Source organism: Dermochelys coriacea, chromosome 8 (genome assembly GCF_009764565.3).
Source record: "Dermochelys coriacea isolate rDerCor1 chromosome 8, rDerCor1.pri.v4, whole genome shotgun sequence".
In the NCBI taxonomy this organism is placed as follows: Eukaryota; Metazoa; Chordata; order Testudines; family Dermochelyidae; genus Dermochelys; species Dermochelys coriacea.
In genome coordinates, this window is record NC_050075.1 from 51,159,969 (window position 1) to 51,183,769 (window position 23,801).

Genomic DNA, 23,801 nt, shown 5'->3' on the forward strand with positions numbered 1-23,801 from the left:
CAGAAGAAGGGCAATATTGTACCCAGTCCTACAAGATCTAGCGGGAATTGCTGTGACACTCCTTGTATACCCATTTCTGGAAGCTCTTGCAGGCTGAAGGAGGAGAACATATAGTACTGCACAAGAGGGTCAGAGAGCTGGGTTCTCTTCCCACCTCTGCTGTGAATGGCTTTCAGGAAAGTCACTTCCCTTCTCTGTGCCTCTGTTTCCCCATCTGTACTACGAGGATCATTATATTTACCCCTCCCCCACTTTCTGAAACTGACAGCTGCAAAGAGCCAGGTAGCCTTGTCTCAGCTTTCACTCCTTCAGGAAAAGGGTGGCTCCCTGAGAATCAGCTCTTGCATGAGTAACTGGCACGGGAGAGTGGTGAAGCCAGGACCAAGAGGGTTTTCCTCACCCCACTCTAGCGCAGAGTGATAGTCTATCCATTGCAGCCAGTTTTCATCTGCTTTCTGGCCCCAATTGAACAGCCCTGCTGGGAACTCAGTCAAACAAAAAGAGGAGAGTCTTGGAGTCATGTGTCGGATGGTTCAGCTCAGCCCAGCTCTCCCTGCTGTCCCCCTCTGCCTGGGGACCATTCCCTTGCTGTTTCCATTCTCAGGGTACCATAGCACAGACCAGGATGACAAAGATTCCTCTGATCACATTCAATCCTGGTGTAACACCACCCATGCCAGAGATGAGCAAAGCTGTTGTCTCTTCGGCAGGCTCCTCTCCAGACAGACGGACAACTGGTGGCCCAACCCAGCTCTTTGCTGTGTTGTAAAGGCTCAGATTTGACATCAGGCCTTGGTCCCTTATTTCCAACTCCAGCAAGGAGCAAGGACTTGGCCAACACAACAGTTGTCGCCCTGCTGGGGAAGTGAGTTCTCCTGCGCCCCGGCTGGAACGTGTCTTGTTCTGCATTGTCAGGGCCCAGAGGATTGAGCCTTGCACAAGGGGAGGTAGAAAGAGTAGAGGTGGGGGGTATAATGGTCAGAAGTTTGGAAGACCCCCGGCTATGCATCCAACCTGAACTGAACTTCAGAGCCTTAGCAGACTAGGCCCCTATAGAAACCCGCATTCATTGTTGGCCAGTCCTCTGAGTTGAAACAGCTTTAGAGGGGCGTAAAGTGAAACATGCCCCTCTCACCTGTCCCCGATGGCTCGGGGAGGGGAATACTGTATCTAGCTGAGACTGCAGGGGAGAGGGCCCGCTGGATTTAGAGACCACCATCCTGGTGTTTGTGGCGTGTAGTTGTGCAGGGAAGGTGGAATTTGTCACAATCAAACCTCTTGGTTTTCAAAACAACAAAGAGCTAATTCCTCGGTGGGCATAAGTCAGAGTAGCTCCGTTGGCTCCACTGACTCAGACAGCTTCCCTCAAGAAGCACCGTGGCCCAGCGGGAAGGATACAGGACTGCGACTCAAATGGGTTTGAAGCCTGGTTTTGCTATGACCTGCCAAGTGACCTTGAACAAGTCACCTACCCCTTGTAAGCAGTTAGGGACAGGGAGTGTCTGAGTAGGTGTCCATACAGTGTCTAGCACAATAAGGCCCTGCTCTCAGCTGGGAACCCTAAGTGCTATCATCATCATTAGTGCCTCTAAGCTAACTTTTCAATCTTCCAACAAACCTCCTAATAAAGAAGAAATGAGACTCCGTTCACTTTTATGGGCACAACTGACACATTGCAAGATCTTAATTGAACTGAAAACAGTTTCTAATAATAATATGCTGGTAAACTGATTCATTAAAGTGGCCCCAGCTGAGATGTAAGTGTCAGGCATGAGAAGAGGTGAAACAAAGCTATGAGAACACATTGAATGCCATGGTCTTTCCACCTCACCAATACCCATGGCCTCCTATGATGGTTCCATCAGCATTGCGCCTCTTAACTAGATGTCCTGGGGCACTTAAGGGTTTAAAAGAATCTGTCTTTAAACCAGGACCACCAAAGAACATAGACATCACTATATCCAAAGTCCATTCACACACGCCTTGTGTTCCCAGCAAGTGGTCTGTGCCAGGTAAAGAGCTGGTGCAGATTACTTCCCCGCAACATGCAGAGAACTAAGGATGACACCAGGATTGCCTGAATCCCAATCTTGGCAGGGGGTTAGATTAGATGAGTCTTGCAGTCCCTTCTAACCCTATGATTCTATAAAGCTAAAGCTGAGCTTGCTATGAGCTAAATGCCATCATGCAAAATTGATTGCACCCAATGAGATTTTTAAAACACTCCTGCCACATCAAAATGAATTTCCACTGGAATGTTCCAAGACATTTCTCAGTGAGGGCTAGCTCTTTGCTGCATTTCCACTTCCTACCCCCTATTCTTTCAGCATTAGAGCTATCCAAAATAGGTTGCAAGAATATGTGAGTGCACAGGGGGATTTTTTCCATTGTTTTTGAGCGCAAAGAAGAACTGTTTTCACTCAAATTAAAAAAAAAAAAAAGTTCAGTTTTAGACATCAAGCCTGGAACATTTCAGCCCAAACAGAGAAAGTTTCAGAAAGTTCTGACTGTCTGAAAACAGGGGGTTAGAATGGAAAATATTATGCAATATTAATTGTAGCTGCTGCCACTCCAGCTGCAATTGTGTACTTGGGCAGTTTAAACACAGATAAATAAACAGCTGAGGTGACTAAGGAATGGCTTAGTAGTCTAAGGCCTGGTCTACACTAGGAGTTGAGGTCGAATTTAGCAGCATTATCTCGATTTAACCCTGCACCCATCCACATGATGAAGCCCTTTTTTTCGACTTAAAGGGCTTTTAAAATCGATTTCCTTACTCCACCCCGACAAGGGAATTAGCGCTGAAATCGGCCTTGCCAGGTCAAATTTGTGATACTGTGGATGCAATTCAACGGTATTGGCCTCCGGGAGCTATCCCAGAGTGCTCAGTTGTGACCGTTCTGGACAGCGCTCTCAACTCAGATGCACTGACCAGGTAGACAGGAAAAGGCCCACGAACTTTTGAATCTCATTTCCTGTTTGGCCAGCATGGCGAGCTCACCTGCACAGGTTACCATGCGGAGCTCATCATCACAGGAGACCATGCAGTCCCAGAATCGCCAAAGAGCTCCAGCATGGACTGAACAGGAGGTACGGGATCTGATCGCTGTATGGGGAGACGAATCCGTACTGGCAGAACTCCGTTCGAAAAGACAAAATGCCAAAATATTTGAAATAATCTCCAGTGGCATGAAGGACAGAGGCTATAACAGGGACCCACAGCAGTGCCACATGAAAATTAAGGCACTCAGGCAAGCCTACCAAAAAACCAGAGAGGCAAATGACCGCTCCAGTTCAGAGCCCTAGACATGCCGCTTCTATAATGAGCTGAATGCCATTCTAGGGGGTTCAGCCACCACTACCCCAACCCTGTGCTTTGACTCTGTCCAAGGAGTGGGAGGCAACACAGAAGTGGCTTTTGGGGGAGAGGAAGATGAGGAGGAGGAGGAGGTTGTAGATAGCTCACAGCAAGGAAGTGGAGAAACTGGTTTCCCCAACAGCAAGATCTGATTATCACCCTGGACCTGGACCCAGTACCCCCCCGAACCCACCCAAGGCGGGCTCCCGGACCCTGAAGGCGGAGAAGGGACCTCTGGTGAGTGTACCTTTGTAAATATTATACATGGTTTAAAGCAAGTGTGTTTAATGATTCATTTGCCCTGGCATTCGCAGCCAGTACAGCTACTGGAAAAGTCTATTAACGTGTCTGGGGATGGAGTGGAAATCCTCCAGGGACATCTCAATGAAGCTCTTCTGGAGGTACTCCCAACACCTTTGCCAAAGATTTCTGGGGAGGGCAGCCTTATTCCATCCTCCATGGTAGGACACTTTACCACGCCAGGCCAGTAGCACGTAGTCAGGAATCATTGCAGAACAAAGCATTGTAGCATATGGACCCGGTTTTTGCTGGCATTCAAACAACATCCGTTCTTTATCTGTCTGTGTTACCCTCAGGAGAGTGATATCATTCATGGTCACCTGGTTGAAACAGGGTGATTTTAGTAAGCGGACATTCAGAGGTGGCCGTTCCTGCTGGGCTGTTTGCCTGTGGCTGAACAGAAATGTCCCAGCTGTTAGCCATGCGGTGCGGGGAGGGGTGAAGCCATCATCCCAGAGAAGTGTGTGTGTGTGGGTGTGGGTGGGGAGGTTAGTTGGGTTTGTGCTGCATGTTAACCCGGAAACCGCAGCCCCTCCTTTTACATTGCCAACCCATTTTAATGGCCAACCCCATAGCTACTTCATATGAGAAAAGAGAGCGCTGCTGTTTGAAACCATTCTCACATGTTATGAAGGTTAAAGAAGCCAAAAGACTGTGGCTTACCATGGTTGCCTGCAAGCCAAATTCTGCTGCCCGGCCCTGCGTGAGTGATCTCTCACACCAAACCGGCAGACCCTCAATAAGAGGCAAAATGCAACCTTGTAATGAAAGCACATGTGCTATGTAATGTTAACAGCAAGGTTTACCGTGAAAGAGCATACCCATTGTTCTATAAAATGTGTCTTTTTAACTACCACTCTCCCTTTTTTTTCCTCCACCAGCTGCATATGTTTCTCCTTCTCCTTCTCCAGATGCTACCGAAGATTAGAAGCCTAAAAAAATGCACTCGCGATTAAATGTTCTCTGACCTCATGCTGTCCTCCCACACTGACAGAGCACAGCAAAATACGTGGAGGCAGACAATCTTAGAGTGCAGGAAAACACAACATGACTGCGAGGACAGGTGGCGGGCTGAAGATAGTAGGTGGCGTCAGCTTCCTGAAAGAAGGCAGCAGTCAATGCTCAGGCTGCTGGAGGTTCAAACTCATATGCTCCAGTGTATGGTTGAGTGGCAGGAAAGGCAGCAGGAGCACAGACCGCCGCTACAGCCCCTGTGTAACCAACCGCCCTCCTCCCCAAGTTCCACAGCCTCCTCACCCAGACACCCAAGAATGCGGTGGGGGGGCCTCTGGCCACCCAGCTACTCCACCCCAGAGGATTGCCCAAGCAACAGAAGGCTGGCATTCAATAAGTTTTAAAGTGCTGTGTGGCCTTGTCCTTCCTTCCTCCACCACCCCACCCGGTGCTTCCCTCCTCCATCACCCCTCCCAGGCTACCTTGGCAGTTATCCCCCTATTTGTGTGATGAATAAATAAAGAATGTATGAATGTGAAGCAACAATGACTTTATTGCCTCTGCAAGCTGTGATCAAAGAGTGGAGGGGAGGGTGCTTAGTTTACAGGAAAATAGAGCGAACCTGGGGGGTGGGGGGGCTTCCATCAAGGAGAAACAAACAGAACTTTCCCACCGTAGCCTGGCCATTCCTGAAACTGATTTTCAAAACTTCTCTGATGCGCACCGCAGCCCTCCTGTACTATTCTAACCGCCCTGGTGTCTGGCTGCGCATAATCAGTGGCCAGGCGATTTGCCTCAACCTCCCACCCCGCCATAAATGTCTCCCCCTTACACTCACAGATATTGTGGAGTGCACAGCAAGCAATAATAACAATGGGAATATTGGTTTTGCTGATGTCTAACCGAGTCAGTAAACTGGGCCAGCATGCTTTTAAATGCCAAAATGCACATTCTACTACCATTCTGCACTTGCTCAGCCTCTAGTTGAACAGCTCCTGATTACTGTCAGGGTGCCTGTGTATGGCTTCATGAGCCATGGCATTAAGGGGTAGGCTGGGTCCCCAAGGATAACTATCGGCATTTCAACATCCCCAACCATTATTTTCTGGTCTGGAAAGTAAGTCCCTTGCTGCAGCTGTTGAAACAGTCCAGAGTTCCTGAAGATGTGAGCATCATGTACCTTTCCTGGCCATCCCACGGTGATGTTGGTGAAACCGTTCCTTGTGATCCACCAGTGCTTGCAGCACCATTGAAAAGTACCCCTTACGGTTTATGTACTGGCTGCCTTGGTGCTCCGATGCCAAGATAGGGATATGCGTTCCTTCTATGGCCCCACCACAGTTAGGGAATCCCATTGCAGCAAAGCCATCCACTATGACCTGCACATTTCCCAGAGTCACTACCCTAGATATCAGCAGCTCAGTGATTGTGTTGGCTACTTGCATCACAGCAGCCCCCACAGTAGATTTGCTCACTCCAAATTGATTCCTGACTGACCAGTAGCTGTCTGGTGTTGCAAGCTTCCGGAGGGCTATCACGACTCGCTTCTGAACTGTGAGGGCTGCTCTCATCTTGGTATTCTTGCGCTTCAGGGCAGGGGAAAGCAAGTCACAAAGTTCCATGAAAGTGCCCTTACGCATGCGAAAGTTTCGCAGCCACTGGGAATCATCCCAAACCTGCAACACTATGCAGTCCCACCAGTCTGTGCTTGTTTTCCATACCTAGAGTCGGCATTCCATGTCATGAACCAGCCCAACTGACACCATGATGTGCACATTGCAGGTGCCCGTACTTTGTGAGAAGTCTATGTCCATGTCCTCATCGCTTCTGTCACTGCGCTGACATCGCCTCCTCCTCGCCTGGTTTCGCTTTTCTTGCAGGTTATGGTTCTGCATATCCTGCTGGATAACGTGTGCAGTGTTTATCTTGCTCATAATTGTTGCGGTGATCTGAGCGGGCTCCATGTTCCCAGTGCTATGGTGTCTGCGCTGAAAAAAGGCACCAAATGATTGTCTTCCGTTGCTCTGATGGAGGGAGGGGCGACTGACAACATGGCTTACAGGGAATAAAAATCAACAAAGGGAGGTGGCTTTGCATCAAGGAGAAACAGAATGGCCCCCTCACGGATAGAACTCAAAACCCTGGGTTTAGCAGGCTGTTGATTTCACAGAGGGAGAGAGGAAGGGGGGAGAAAATGAATACAAAACAAATCTGGTCTATTTCTTGTTTTGATCCACTTCATCTATCTTTATACATCTTGCTGGCAGCAGACGGTGCAGTATGACTGCTGGCCATCATTGTCTCCTGGCTGCTCATTAGAAGACAGTGCAGTAGGACTGCCGGCAGGACTGAATCGCCATGAGATGAAACTTAGAAGGAAATGACCTGGCTGAGTCACTCCTATGTTTGCCCAAGCACCCATGACCGACCTCACCAAGGTCGGCTAAAAGAGCACCCTGGACTACGGCCACGATGGCTACCAGTCATACTGCACTGTCTGCTGCCAAAAGACAATGAGCTGCTGCTGTGTAGCAATGCAGTACCGCGTCTGCCAGCACCCAAGAGACATACGGTGACAGTGAGCTGAGCGAGCTCCATGCTTGCCGTGGTATGGCGTCTGCATGGGTAACCTAGGAAAAAAGGCGCGAAACGATTTTCTGCCGTTGCTTTCACAGAAGGAGGGAGGGAAGGGGGTATCTGACAATATGTACCCAGAACCACCCGCAACAATGTTTTTGCCCCATCAGGCATTGGGATTTCTACCCAAAATTCAAATGGGCGGCGGAGACTGCGGGAACTGTGGGATAGCTACCCACAGTGCAACACTCCGGAAGTCGACGGTTGCCTCGGTACTGTGGACGCACTCCACCGACTAAATGCCAACTAAATGCACTTAGAGCATTTGTGTGGGGACACACACAATCACTGTATAAAAACTTTTTCTACAAAACGACTTCTATAAATTCGACCTAATTTCGTAGTGTAGACATAGCCTAAGCATGTCATTCATTCTACCTAGACTTGCCAATGCCAGAAGTTCAAAGCTTGGTGGGCTTAAGTCAGTCCTTTGTACATCTGAGAAATGGAATTTAGTTCCCTACTATTTACTGCCTCTTCCAACTGAGGCCTGAAAAAATAAGCTAATGCCGCACTTGTAATGCTCTTAACCAATCCCACCGTATGGCTTGTAGGAGTAAGTGGTTTGCTCTGGTGTCCTTTCCTAGCCCCAGCTGGTAGGGTCTAGAGCTGACTGCTCTCCCTCCAGAAGTACTGCAGCTAGTAGTGCTGTGATTCTTGTTTGTAAAGTTATTATTTGTATGGTGGTGGCATCCTGAGGGCTCCATGGTGCTAGGTGCTGTACATACACATAGTGAGAGACGACCCTGACCCCAAAGAACTTACAGTCTAAAAACAAGGCAGAGCCAGGGGAAATATAGGCCCAGAGAAGAGAAGAGACTTGGCCAAGGTCACCCACCAGGTTGGTGATAGAGCCAGGAATAGAACCCATGTCCCCCGACTCCCATGCCAGGACCCGCCCCATTAAACCACCTTCTCTCCAAAGTAAAGTGCCCTGGTTTCCCTTAGCTTCCATTCATAGCGCACCATTCAGCCTATCTGTTCATAAACAAAACAACTTGACAAATAAGTCACTTGTTTGTGCAACAAAGCTTTCATTTGGCTTTGTAATGCTGAGGTACATTTTGACCCATTATTGCAAGATTCAACTATATCTTCCCCTTCCTGAAAGCAAGAAGTGCCAAGGTAATAAGCGAATGATATTGCAAAACCCTGCACTGGGATTCCCAGTTGACAAATAGTGTCAGCACAGCTGCCCACCCACAAATAAAAGCCGTATACCCTCTGCTGTATTATTACATGCATTGTAGACACACACAGAGCCTGATTCTCTGCTCACATCACTATCAAATGAGTTAACTCCACTGCAATGAAGTTGCACCAATGTAAAACTGGTATATGTGAGAGGAGAATCACATTCATAGTATATATTTTCTAATAACTGACATTTATATAGCACCTTTCAGCTAAAATCCCAAGGCACTAGGAAAGCTATGCAGACAAAACCATAGAGACCCCGACAAGGATCATTGAAACGCAGCTATAATTGGAGAAAATGTAATAGCCTCCAAACGGTATCCTGCAGAATAATGAATCCACCTGAAGCTAGGAGCAAGCTTTCCTAGTTTGAATGTAGCTCCCTGGATGGCTTTTGCCCAAGACAACTGCTCTTGTAAAAAGTTACAGTAGGGCTGTAAGGACCATAAGTGGTCAGGGTGGAGGGCAGAAAAGGCATCACCCAAAGGCAGCCTTGCACCCATGGTACCATGACCAAGAGGGAAGAGTGCCACAGATCACTACTATTGTGTGCCACCACACTATGGAGAAATCCAGGCCCTCCTGAAGTGAATGGCAAGCTGCAACTGGCTTCAACAGGGCCAGGATTTCACTCCATGGGTCTCCTTTGGAGGTCTCTCATACAACCTTATTTAGGCCCAGTCTACTCCCAAAATTGCACCAGTTAAACAAAACTTGTGTTTTACAATCTGCTTCTTTTAACCATTGCATAACCCTGTATGGACACTTAATTTGAATTACTTCTGGCTAATATCCATCTAGCTTAAGTTGAGTCTTTGCTGACTTTAGCTAAATTGGTATAAGCCATGGTCAAATCAGATTAAGAGCATCCACACAGGAAGTTTGCCTCAATTTTAGTTGAACTGGTGCAACTTTTGTGCCAAGAGCAGACCTCAGCTTGAGACATGCAATACCCGCAGCTCCCAATGGCCTGACCACATGCGGACTGACATATGCTGCTAACAAGTTATTCCTCTTTGCTCTACTGTAATACATCTGCTACCCACTTTAAGCTGGGTCATCTGCCTTGTACAACCAGAATATAAAGGGTTGCTCAGGGTGAGCAAGACACATATAGGAACAGAAGACAGCCCTCCAGGTCTGTGCTTTTCTATCTCAATCCAACCCTTGCATGCAATGTACATGGCACTGGGTTTATTTTTTAGCCAAAAGTTTCCTTTATTCAGGGCTGCTGGAAGATAATGAGGGATTGGTTTCAGTGAGCCATAAATCTGCCAGGTGCATATCAAGGCTTCTGAGTAGCAAGGGCACAGGCAATTGCCCGGTGTGGGGGGAGGGGCGGGTCACAGCAGTAACTCTTGCAGTATTTGTTCCACAAACAGAAGAGGTTTACACAGCTTCCCTGGGCAATCTTTGGGTAGGAAATAAATCTTGGTAGAAACTCATCTTCTCCAGCCTGCCGTTGAATCTCCTTGAGGCATGCCCCTAGCAATGCCCCCAAAATGCCTTGCCACAAGATATCAGTTACACAGCTCATGATTGCACTCAATAGAACCAAGGGAGAAATGTACTGAATTCAATAGCATTGCTCCAAGTAATCTCTGGCCAGTTATAATCAATTGGCCATGCCTACTGCAGCATGACTATACCCATCCTTACAGTGCTGTGGGTGCAGGTCTGGTAGAAGAGCTTTGCCTAGGGCAGAGACAAGAGGTGGATGTAACATGTACAGGTATAATAAGCCCCTGAAGAGATAGCACCGAAATAATGTGCACAGAAGTAATTAGAGAGGCACGGGGGAGGTGATTCAGATTCAGATCCGGCTTAGCTTTAGGCTAGGATTCAGGCTGGAGGCGGAATGTGAGTTTGGACCGGATAGCACCAAGACCCCCAAGAGCTGTTCTCATCAATCATTTAATGATTATTACACCCATTGTGCTAGGTACTATATAGACACACAGCAGGAGGCAGCCCCTGACCTGGAGAGCCTACAGCCTAAATAGAAAGACAGACCAAGGGTGGGAGAGGAAGGACTTTACAGATGGGGAATGGAGGCACAGAGAGTAGTGAATTTCTCTAGGTAACAGTCAGCCTGTAGCAGAGCTGAGAATTGAACCAATATCTGCTGTCCCCCAAGCCAGTGCCTTAACAACAAAACATTTCCTTTGCAACCCCACATGGCAGCAGCATAATCCCCCTCTGCTCCCTGAACTCTTCCTCACCTGGGGCCACAATCTCCCAAGTACAGCCCTTCTGGCAAGATTGCAGCTGCATCCAAACTGGAAATTTACAACAGACCCGCTCCAAGTCTGGCTCAAAACTGAAGCCATAGGAGCAAGTTCCGATGTGGGGATTCAAACCGGGCTCAACATTGCCCTGTTGGCTCCAACTACACAGGAAAGCAGAAACAAATGCAGCATGCAAAGCAAAGGCAGCATTTGCAGCCAGTAGGATCACAAGAACTTGATTTGGATTTTTTTGTTTGTTTTTTGGTCCAGGGAACAGGAACTGTACTCGGAGACAAGGGGAAAGGCTGCATTCATAAAGCAGTGGGGATCTGTAACACGTCTGAACTGAGTGTCTGATCCATCTCCCAGACATTTATAAATATGTTTTCTCCCCCAGGCAGGCCTTGGAAGGGGCAGTATTTTATTGCCAAGGGCTCATGGCTCGCTGGGGGAAGGGTTACAAGGTCCCAGCCTGCTTTAAAATGATGTTCATGCTCTCTGCTGCACTTCCCCATTGGTAGAGAAGCTCAGGGAAACCGAGGGAGACTGTCATAACCATACAGCTAAGAGTAGCCTAGAATTCCTCCTTACCTGTAAGGGGTTAAGAAGCTCAAATAACCTGGTTGGCAACTGACCAAAAGGACCAATGGGGAAAGAAGATACTTTCAAATCTGGGATGGGGGGAAGGCTTTGTTTGTGCTCTTTGTTTTTGTGTGTTCTCTGGGGAAGCGGAGAAGCATCAGGTCAGAAAACTCCTTCTCCTAAAATCATCCTAAAATGAGTCGCAATATTGAAAAAAGAGTAAGTAAATAAGTCAAGGTACATTAGATTATCTTTTGTTTTTAGCTTGTGAATTTTCCCTGTGCTAAGAGGGAGGTTTATCCCTGTTTTTTGTAACTTTAAAGTTTTGCCTAGAGAGGAATCCTCTGTGTTTTGAATTTGATTACCCAGTAAAGTTACCTTTCATCCTGATTTTACAGAGTGCTTCTTTTACTTTTTTTCTTTATAATAAAGTTCTGTTTTTTAAGAATCTGGTTTAACTATTTGGTTGGTAGATTATTCTCAAGCCTCCCCAGGAAAGGGGGTGAAGGGGTTTGGGGGGATATTTTAGGGAAACGGGAACTCCAAGTGGTTCTTTTCCTGAATCTTTGTCTAACTCACTTAGTGGTGGCAGCAGTACCCATCCAAGGACAAGGAAGGGAAGTTTTTAACATAAGCTGGTAGAAATAAGCTTAGGGGGTCTTTCATGTGCATCCCCACATCTGAACCCTAGAGTTCAGAGTGGGGAGGGAACCCTGACAGAGACTAAAAACCTCATTCTCCCCGTCTGGATTATTCCCGTGTAGAGATTTTTAGCTGCCTTCTAGTTCTTTGAATGGGTGGGTGGTGGCTATGCAGAAGTGGCAGCAGGGTAAGGCCACACTCTTCCCCAGACCATTGGAGCCCTGAGAGCTAGGTAGACTTGGGGAAGGGGTGTTCCTAGCAGAAGCAAAGGATATGCACATAGAGGCACAGGAGAGCAATGTCTCCTGCAGAAGTCATGCTGCCAGGGGTGGCCCTGAATGGAGGCTGCCCCTGGAGGCTCCTTGTTGGGGTTTCCATGGTGTGAAGGGGGACGGCACTGGCTCTTACTAACATTGCTTTGCACTGTAGGTTTGACAGGGGGTGAGAATCTGGTCCCTCCAAGCTTCCTTCTGCCTCCTCCTCTCCCCCTTCCTGAGCTGGAGACCTACGGAGCTCACACAGAGGAAGTTCTGAAGGTCAGTGGATGCTGTGCACTCCCTCTTCCATTCTTTAGCCCCACTGCCAATAGCCATGAACCCCAGCCGGAGGCTCCTTGTGGTTCACAGAAGTAGAGGGCACCATGGAGATCTAGAAAAGCAAAGGGCTCCTCTGCCGAACTAGAAGTTTACACACAACCTGAGGAAGAATGGGCCAAGGGAGGAGGACAATGTGAAGAGCACAGTTACCAAGGCCAAGAGACCCATGGTAGATCTGCGTGGGGAGACAGAAGCAACCGAAGAATGTGGAGGGAAAGCAGAAGGGGTAAAGTAAAGATCAACTAAGCAAAGGATACGTGCATCAGGCTGTTTGGACAGTTCCACTTTCTAAGATTTATTACGTTCTCATAAGACAGTTCTCATCCAGCACTCAGCTGCGTAGACTCTGGGCTAGGCTGTTCATTGCAGCAAAGTAGCAGCATGGACTAACCTCCTCCAGGGATTTAGGCCAGAATAGTCCAGACGGATCTTCCTCAAGCACTTAAATCAGGGATCGGCAACCTTTGGCATGCAGTCCGCCAGGGTAAGCTCCCTGGTGGGCCAGGCCGGTTTGTTTACCTGCTGCGTCCGCAGGTTCAGCCAATCGCAGCTCCCACTAGCTGTGGTTCGCCGCTCTAGGCCAATTGGGGCAGTGGGAAGCAACGGCCAGCACATCCCTCGGCCCACGCCACTTCCCACAGCCCCCAGTGGCCTGGAACGGCGAACCACGGCCAGTGGGAGCTGCGATCGGCTGAACCTGCAGATGCAGCAGGTAAACAAACCAGCCTGGCCTGCCAGGGCGCTTACCCTGGCGAGCCGCATGCCAAAGGTTGCCGATCCCTGACCTAAATTAAATGGCCTAGGTTTCAGAGATGATGAGTGCCTCACTGACCGCGCCCGATCAAATCAGCGGGTGCTCAGCACCTCAGGGGAAAAAATCCAGACTACTTATTTAGGTGCCCCACGAATGGATGGAGGTGCCTGGTTTTAGGTGCTCAAGCTTACACATTTTGGCCTTCACCAACCCCAGCCCACTTCTCAAGATCTGTGGTATCTGGCTGCTTGGAAGCCCCCTTTAAATGACTGCTCGATCAGGGCCACAAACTGACCTATTTTCTTCTAAACCAACTGCTGTAGCACTAAAGAGGAGCCTGCAGGATGCTATCTATACACCTCGGTCCTGAACGGTATGACCCCAGCTTTGGAGAATCACAGAGATTAGGCAAATGAAATGTCTGTGGATGTGACAGCCCGGCTCTCTCTGCCTTCCACACAGTAACAATGCCACCTCGAGGCCAGATGGTTAGTGTGTAAGAATGACAGGTTTCAGAGTAGCAGCCGTGTTAGTCTGTATTCGCAAAAAGAAAAGCAGTACTTGTGGCACCTTAGAGACTAACAAATTTATTAGAGCATAAGCTTTTGTGAGCTACAGCTCACTTCATCGGATGCATCCGATGAAGTGAGCTGTAGCTCACGAAAGCTTATGCTCTAATAAATTTGTTAGTCTCTAAGGTGCCACAAGTACTGCTTTTCTTTTTTAGTGTGTAAGAAGAAAACGTTGTGCTGAGAAAACTTTTGATGAATTCCATGGCTTGCTACAGCTGTGGGCGGAGGCTGTCACGTATAAAGGGAGCAGTGAGGAGCATCCAGATGTTATAGGATAACCCATGATTTAAAATAGCACTTAAGACATTGTCAGACTCATGAAAGGTTTCATCTAACACCTCTGAAAATCCCAAAGGGGGGGGTCACAATGTGTGAAACTCGACTCCCTTCATGAGGGAACAGAGCCCAAGCCCAGTATAACGTGTATTTGGTTTCCAGGACCATGCCAAGTGGGGGCTTGCCAAATCTGAGCAGCTTGAAGGTTAGCTGCTTTCCTGCTCCTCTGTGTTTGAAGGGCAGTGTTGTCACCCTCTGCATTATGCAGTGAAAAAGAGCCTTGAGGACATTAGCCAGTGGATATCTCTTGTGTTTGGTGATTTGAGAGGGGAAGATGCTGACAAGAGAAATCCTATGTCTTGGGGTGGCACTCATGTTCACTCTTGCTTTTTGAGATCTATTTAAACTAGAGGCAGGTCCAAATCAACCATTCTGGTCTGGATTTCAAACACCCTGAAGCTGGGCTACCCAGATCCAGGGTTTCAGTGTGACTCATTGTAAAGACAGGTCCATTTGCAGAATGGGGATTCAGATATTCAACCTCTGGTCCCAACAGCGGTTCTAACTGTTTTGCTGCCCAGGGTGAAAAACATTTTCAGAGCCCTGGCAGAGAGGGAAAAAAAGGAAAGACAGAGAAGCCGGCCAATCAGAGCAGAGAAAAAATGCAAAGATGGCCAGCTGGGGTGGAAGGGGGAGGATGGAAAAAAAATAAAAGACCCAGTGGTACAATAACCCCCAGGAAGTCAGTGCCCAGGTCACACCCTGCCCCTAGAACCAGCCCTGTTTACCCCAGAGTCAATCCAATCCCAGGTTTGGCTTAGACTATTTCTAAATTAAACTGGGGAGAAGTTCTCCAGTACATATTTTGGCACAAATTTCTCACTGATCTAATGCTATTCACTTCCATGGAGTTCCACCAGGGACATCCTTGGCCCTTCAGCTCTTTGAAGGATGGTTCTGCTGCCCCCTGAGTGCAGTGCTATGGCAGGCTGATGAGCAGCCCAAAGGGCTGGGCTCTCCGGACACTGAGCTAAAGCCTGTTCTGGCCCAGGAATTCTACTGCCAGGCTAATGAAATCCGGGTGAGTTTGTGCCTGTGCTCTGTTGTGTGAATGCAAGCGCACATGGCGTTTCTCTACTGCCTCGAGCCAGGTGGCTGTCGGCGCTGTCCCACCCATGTCACAGTCGTTTCAAGCACTGCAGGGAGCAGACAGAACTCAACCAAAACAGCCTACTTCAAAGCTTCCAGCCCACCCTGGGGCAGAGCGCTGAGCCCGCTTGCTGCTCCTCAGCATGGTGAGCCGAGGCAGCATGGAAATGGTACGCTAGGCCCTTTGGGAAGCATTACCTACCGCACCGCTCAGTACCCTTGCTGCCCAGTAATGGAACGTCATTAGCCCCGAGCTCACGCGGGAGCAAGCATTTCTCTCTTTCATCTAGGTGAGGATTGATGGCAAGGCACCAGGAAGTAGGACTTGGGGAAAGAATACCCAGAAGCACTAATGGACCTCCAGCCTGGCTTCTGGAGTCACACGGGAATGCCAGAATCTCAGCCGCCATTTTAAAATATTATGTTTCTAGCCCTCATGATTGTGTGGGACCCAGGCGTATCTATCCCAGTGATGCCTGCCTGAGTCTGCAGGCAGCCTGAGGCAATAGGTCGGAGAGGGGAGGACTGACCTGTGTATGTCAATGGGCAGCGATCTCTGAAACCTGCTGTTTTAGGAACTGCTGTGAACACCTCCCCAGCAGAATGGGGGCCCCTCCCAGCTGACAAGCTGTCATTGCTCTGCTAAGGAGGTGTCAGCCAGGGCTCCCACCAGAGTTCTCTGTCCAGGTGGGTGGAGCTGCATCCTCCCTTTGCCAGGAAAGACCTCTGAGCACGTGGAGCAATTGCCCAGGGAGGAGTGAGGCCCCAGTCATTCCAAACAGTTATGGTGCCCCCCTCCAACCACCACCCCATCAGACACTCAGCAGATGTGGGGTGGGGGGTCACAGAATGAGCTTAAGGCTGTAGGGGCCCCGTGGGAGGGGTCGGGGGGTGGGGAGGATGTGTCGGGAGCACCTGTCATTGTGTAAGGACTGGGTGGGCTTTGCCTGTAGAGACCATATTGGAAGGTGGGACTGGGTGGAACAGTTGACTCACCATAGATGCACCCCCTTGTGGCTGGGCGAGGCATAGCAGGTTCTCTTCCTCTAGCGCCGCATGCTGACAGTGGTTCCCATCCCTGCTGTGCTCTGCCTCTTCTTGTGACTCAGCCCTTCAGCTGGATCATCTTTAATCCCTCCTCTTTCAGGGTAGACAAAGATCCAATAAACTAAGCTCAGCTAGACCTAACTCTTCACCCCCACATGGACTCTAGGGCTGCCACTCATCTGGTTTTTAGCCAGTTTTTGGTTTCTATATCCGGGTGCCATTTAGAGTTGCCAAGTGCCCAGTTTTCATGGACTTGGCAACCATTAATGGCTCCTGAACCAAAAGTCTGGTTACCACAGGGCAGGAGGAGGCACCAGGTCATTAACCCACGCCAGCCACTGCTCAGCCAGGGCCACCTCCTACCTGCAGGCAGTCTCCTTGAGATGATGCAGCGAGTAACAGGGAGGAAGAGGAGCGCACAGGACTCGGGGGAAGAGGTGGAGCACGGGTATGGTGGGGCTGGGCCTCAGGTGTCTGGTTACCAGAAATTACAAAGGTGGCACCCTAATGGGCTCACTTCTCCGCAGACTCATACCCCCTTCCCGAGCTTGGTAGGGTCATCCTCCCAGCTCTTGTGCAGAGCAACCCCTCCCAGGGCTTTCTCCCTGAGGTCTGGCTCCAAATTTAATAGTCCTTCTCTCGCTTGCAGGGTGTTTCTTCACCACCTTTCCCACTGTAGGCCCTCCCTCTCCTCCAGGCTCCAGTCCAGGGCCCCTTGACCAGAAGATATGGTCTGCTCCCTCAGACTACTTGCTGCTTCTGGACCTCTCTCTACCTTGGCCTTCCTTCAAGGCCCTTTCCCTCAATCCCTCCCTGGGCTTACTGCCTGTCCTCCATTTTCCAGAACCCCAGAGGGTCTGCAGAATTGCTCCAAGCCTTCATCTCATGCAGGCTTCCTCCCGCTATGCTCAGGACCCACCTCCTCTCCCAGTTGGGCTTTCTCTTCAGTTGGGCCTGGTCCACCCTCCAGGTGAAAGTAGGTGCTTTCATTGAGCGCTCTCACTCCAGTTAACCCTTTCAGTAGCAATGTGGGATACATAGACTGCAAAGGTAGATCAGGGCCCTGCAGACAGACGACAGCCGCTGTTGCTGCGTTATGCAGTCTTTGAATAAAGGAATGATTCAATTGTTAAATCCAACTTCCTGATGCTTTAATGCAAAGAACAACACCTAAGGGCTGCAGATTGTCTTAATGTGGCCCAGAGACCATCTTTCCACCTCCTTATCTGAGCCAAGCACTCCTTAGCCAGTGCTAAGGATCAGGGCCAGAGAGTGCACAGTGGATGTGAAGTGAGCAGTTCCAGTTGGCAGCTATGCATTCCCTTGGCGCCCAGGTGTGAATGACCACAGGCGCTGTAGGGCAGGAGAGAATGAGGCCTGGGGTCCATTCCTTTTCCATGCTTTGAAAGCCTAATGTTTTAAAAGCAATCACTGCTTGAATGAGTATGCTGGTAGACGGTGCTCTAGTCCCTTAATAACCTTAATAAAGGCTAAATTATACAATAATTACTGCTCATTAAAACATGATTCATTCCCCCACACACACACCTGATTGTCTGGGATGCTTCCATCTTCCAGTACTGGATGTGACTCCTGATGCACATGTTATCTGGGTTAGAAGAAAGCCTGCCTCTTCCCTCAACCCTGCCCCCCACAATATTGTAGAGGGATCTTGGGATGACCCAAAGTGGGTGGGATCAGCATAAGAACAATTCTCAGCCACTTTAATCTGATCATCAGAGGAAGGTGAATCTGGGAGGAGATTCTGAAGCATGTTAGTGCTGAGATTATCTGGCATAGCTACTCCTCAGCTCTGTGGACAATTGTCCAGCTCCACGTAAATTTACACATCAGGCAGCTAAACCATAATTCAGTGCCAGGACATCATGAAGACACTCTGGTTCCCAAGATATCCCAGGAATATTTTAAAAACCTCCTGATTCGGTGAGCCTGGGGTCACAGACAGCTCTGCTTTTCCACAGTCTAGGGGCTGCCAGCCAGTGGCTTAGCAATAACCATTCCAAGTGCCAACACGGTTCCCTCTTTCTACGGAACAAAGCTTCTGGCCTTTGCCCTTTCAGAATTCTGTGGGGAGCAAAATCCCCATGCCAGATAAACATGATCTGCTGTATTTCCAAAAGTGTCTTTAGCTGTGTTGTTTTTCTCATCATTATTTTATTATGGTGCGGCTACAACTCAGATCAGGATCCTAGTGTGCTAGGTGCTGGACATACACATGGAGTAAGACACAGTCACTGCCTCAGCAAGCTCACAATCAAAACTGATAGTTAATGTTTTTAATGATTTCAAGAAAGTTTTATTATTCATTTTACTATCATACTGTCTAGCTTCCGTTCCCTTCTGTTATTTGTTCATTACTTAGCCTAGGTTTTAGAACTTAACAGCTTCCCTTTAAGGCCTCTCTACTGTAGGCATTTACCTGTGGACACTTCTGAGCTCTGATCTCCCCGTGGTCTTTTTTTCACTGTGGTCCGTTGAGAGAAACACAAATCATGGCTCATGTCATTAGCAAATGTCCTCCCTGCCACCTCCCGCAGAGTCCGCTTTTGGCACCTTTTTTGCTGAAGGCTATCAGGTCTGGGCGGACCTTTAAATCAAAGGAGGTGGAAGCCTGCATGTCTGAAATGACAGTGGCGTGAGAGGTTTGAGGAGTGCACTGATTTATGGACTGCAGGCTGTGGCGGTGCCACACTGGCATCCAGCCCGTCACAAACAAACATAAAGGCCATTTGACAGGCTTAACGGCACAAGGGCACAGAGGTAACAGTCGCCCAACAGCCTCAGCGGCTCGGATTGAACGGAGCTGAAATAATAAGCCGCAAGCAAAGGAAACGTTTCTTTCTCTCAGACATGTTCCATTTCCAGTTAAAATACCCCCATCCCAATCTGCATTCAGGGGCAACTCAGGCCTAGTGGTCAGAGAGCTGGTAGTCAGGACTAGTGGTCAGAGCCAGAATAAGGAGTCCAAAGCAGGGCTGGAATAAGGCGGAGCAAGAGCTAGACTGGAGCTGCACTAGGAACAGGGCTGGGACAGGAGCAAAAGCATGTGAAGGTCTGTGGTATGTGTTGCCACTGTCAGGCAGAGAAACATTTCAAGCGACAAAGTGACACTGAGTCACTGTTTTGCCTGTGAGGCTTATATATCTGCCCTGAGAATCACCAGACCAGCTCCTGGCTTGGGGATTGGCTGGAGCCGAATGACTCATCACTACATGTGGCTTAATCATACTTTAGTTCAGGGGTGACCCATTACCTTACAATTAAGCACTCAGATGCAGGCAATGACACAGTGAAGGTTGCCTATACAACCTAAACTCTGCCCTATTGTGAGCATGCACTGTGATACAACCTTTATGATCACATACTGTGTCTCAAACGATACAATATATATAACATCAGACACTATTTTTCTACAACCTTGGATACATATTGAGAATATCTTCTAATATTATATTTTGTCCCTGTATACTTACACTATTTCCATTGTCATAATGGTCCAGTGTATCTTTGACTTAGTGTTTCTCTAGAGTAAGTCCTTGTTTCTCCAGTCTGAGGTATGTACTAATTCACTCAGCACCCAGTATCTGTGTGTATCCCATACTAATGTGGCGTGGTTCCTTGTCTCCCTCTGGAGGCTAGACCAAGTACAGAGGCCGATGAGGCTGCTTTACTGGATCTACTCCTTTAGCCCAAGCAGTAGAAGCTCAAAAGATCCAAAGTTCCCAGGTTCAGTCCCTACAAGTGAGCAAATCAGGGGCATTGTTACATATATGCCATCACTGCAGCCAGCAGCACTGCTGTCCTGAGATGCAATGCAAGTAACTATGGAGTTAGACCTTTCTTGAGCTTTTGCATATTGTGTAGCTAAGTTAGGCATGCAGCTGAAACTGGGCACTTTGGATGAAACCCTCATCTGTGCAGGGGATCAGCACAAGTTCAATGCCCTCCTTAAGTTCTCAAGAGTTAAGTGGTGCCTAGCCCTTGGGTAGCCCTTCCTAACTGGGGTGAATGTCACTCCTTTCCAAGCTTACCACTGCCATTCACCATGTACTGGGCATGCACAGAGTGCATTTCTCAGGCTCATAACTCAGTCAAATCCACATCACAGAACTCAAACTTTTCCACCACAGAACTCAAAAATCTGTCTCAGTGAGGATTAATTCTACCAATTTACAAAAATTAACTCTACAAATTTATCAAAGGCATCTGGGGAAAAAGTCACAAGAATTGGCTGATCAGAGGAAAAGGATATTTCCATGCAGTTTCCTTGTTCTTGCAAACTGATGAACCATTTTAGCTCCAACTTAGAAATAAAAATCGCCCTTGAGTGGAGACAAAGACTGGAAAATCTCATCTTGGAAGGGGAACAATCAGAAAAGTTATCAGCATATTTAACCAGGGACTTAGAATGGAAACCATTCTGCATCCTTAATTACAGCTGTTTCTGGTATTCCTGCAATTGCTGCACCTGTGCATAGAATTAGGTCAACAGCCCACTATGTATACTAAGGAGACACCACAGGAGTGAGGCTTGTCAGAATATCCCAGTTCCAGCCACTGAATCCTCCAGGGGACACTGGTGTGGGAGGATAATGGAGGCTCATGCCTCATTTCTTCTTCTGTCAGTGGCTCCATGATGGAAGGCCAATGTCAATCTGAGCTCTCATGGAGCACATCATTTCATTTGCTGCAGACGTGGCGCTGGAGGTGCGGAGCTCAGTGCATCCAAGGGCTCAAGTTCCTATTTGTAACATACCCAGCAGAGTCTTATATACAACTCCTCTTCCTTTCACAGCACATATATCAATGGGCTCATGCCCAGAGGGGAGGTACAAATGGAGTTCTACATGCAGTCTGGCTGCCATGCATGATTTATACCTGCTGTATCCAACAATCATTTACATCTGTCACTGTTATTTCACACCTGGCCTCACAGGGGCTTGCAATACTGGTTATCTCCCAGCGAACCAGTAAAAATTGGTGCGTGATGAACTATCTAGAGAGAGCACCAAGAGAGCTGAAAGCCCAGCATGGATGGGATGGGAAGCATCCAGAAAATGCCCACTGTCTATCATGGTGCTGCATCCATCCTGCCTCTTGGCGTGATGTAGTCCCTCATTCCTTACCCCAGGGAAAGGAAATGTAAAGGAGACCCTTTGAGGCAAGGCTGGCCATCTTGGTCTCTCCCCCATGCTGTTGTTATGAGCAGAATGATTAAGAACTGCTGCGTTGGGACATCCACAGTACAGTTCAGGGGACCATGGGCGCTTCAGACTGGACTGGACAAAGCATCTGATGCTCTATTCCTGGAATAGACTGGCTCCAACCTCATGAGTCTTTTCTCTTCTGGGGGCAAGGGGCAACTCGGAACCCCAGCAGAGGCTGGGGTGGGTGTGAGAGACCCAGGGGGTGCTGAGGAAACTGAATGGTTGTGGGCCCTCAGGCTGCCTGTGTATGTGAGAGAGAAAAGGCATCTGGAGGAACCAGCTCTGAGCACCCCTCCATAGATGAGGCCACAATTTCTGTGGCACTCTTGTAGCTGGGTCATCCAGCAGCACATAGGAACCATGATTCCTATGGCTGGGCAGTGGCCCCTCTTGCATTCTTTCCATTTGTCAGCCAAGAAGGGGTGTCCCTGAACACAGCCAGACTCTAGAAGACAGTACCCCACAGCCCATTGTGTGTGGGCCAGGAACAGCGGCTCCTGAGAGCCCTCAGGCTGAGAACCACCAAACAAGCTGCATGAGGGGAAGAAAAAGATGTGACCAGCCCAAAGGCCCCAGCGAAGGCAATCAGCCCCCTAGGCTGCCCAACAGCACCCTGTGGTTACATCCAGCAGTGACTGCTAACCACATTAGCATGGTGCTTGTGATAAAATGATATGGGAAACAATGTTGATGTTTAAAGCGTCATCATTAGGCTCCAGTGTCAACATTGTATGGTGCTGAACGGGGAAGCGCAGCATTTAGATTTATCACTTCAGGTTGTTTGCAGACTCAGGAAGCCAAAAGCAGTCAGATGGCTGCCTTCATAGCCATAAGGACTAGAAACAGCCTTTAATGAAATCTTTGATTACAGAGTAGAATTCTGCAGCAGCATACGAGTTCTGCGACTAATTCAGCAGCCAAGGAATGGCATAAACTTGGGGGGGGGGGGGAAATCCAGCAGCCAACCAGATCCTTCCCCAAGAAGAGAGTAAGGGAGTGTGTTCAGAAGGGGACCTTTGGAAAAGCTCATGTCTGTAGAAAGGCTGGCCACAGAGGACAGGATTTGTGTACTCAGCAGACGGAGGTAGGACAGCTGCTGCTGCTGCCAGGGTGATACAGATGATGTAGCTGTGTTGCTTGTAGCCAGGTTACAGCTCTTGAGGTCTCTTTATCATCTTTGGTTTGAATTTTCTGTAACCGAATGACCTGTTTTGAAAGTGACAATGTTGCCTGTTGATAGCTATTTGGCTGCGTGTGTGCATGTGCTCTCTGCGTACTAACTCTGGCCAGATAGCCCATATAGCAGGCTCCAACTGAACTGCCCAATAACCACAGACTCGGTTCATAGCAAAGGCACTTGGTCAGGTTTATTGTCTACAAAGCATGGTCCCAATGCCCTGGCTCAATGGTTACAGGCACACTAACACATGTTTGCCCATTCCAATGGACTAGCTCAATTAGTGGCAGGGCTTTCCACTGTCCCCAAGGCCAGCCAAAGCCTCTTCCTCTGAGACTTCATTTTATATCCCAATACAAAGAAGTTACATATTGCCCCTGTGATGTAGTGAGTTACTGCCCCCTGACGTGGGTTCTTATCACTCTTGTATATGTTGGTTCGATCAAAACAGCTTTATCCATCACACTGTTATCCTGACCTTATCTTTGGGGAGGTCAGTGTGTTCTCAGTATCTTGCGGGGGGTGGATTTGTGCCATGCTTTGTTGGGGGGTTCTGGAATGTGTTTGTGTGAGTGTCCTGTGCCTGGCACTTCTTAGAAATGTGTGTTATTGCAATACCAGCCCTGTTCTTGCCAGGTTCTGTGAGCTTGCACACAGGCAGAACCTGACTTCTGCTCATGGCCTGTCTCTTGCTAACTTTGCTTTATATTAACAAGGCTTGACCACTACTTTAGTTCAGGCCTCAGGGATTTTTCTGAGCATCATTGGTCAAAACTTCCCTTTCTCCCACTGGTGCGTCTGGCTGCTGCCTTCCTCCCCAGAAGTGGCTGCATTAGAGTGGCTCTACAGATTCATCTGGTAGTTTATGAAGCGTACTAAAATGAAAGGTTTCAGAGTAGCAGCCGTGTTAGTCTGTATTCGCAAAAAGAAAAGGAGTACTTGTGGCACCTTAGAGACTAACAAATTTATTAGAGCATAAGCTTTCGTGAGCTACAGCTCACTTCATCGGATGATGAAGTGAGCTGAAACTCACGAAAGCTTATGCTCTAATAAATTTGTTAGTCTCTAAGGTGCCACAAGTACTCCTTTTCTTTTTACTAAAAT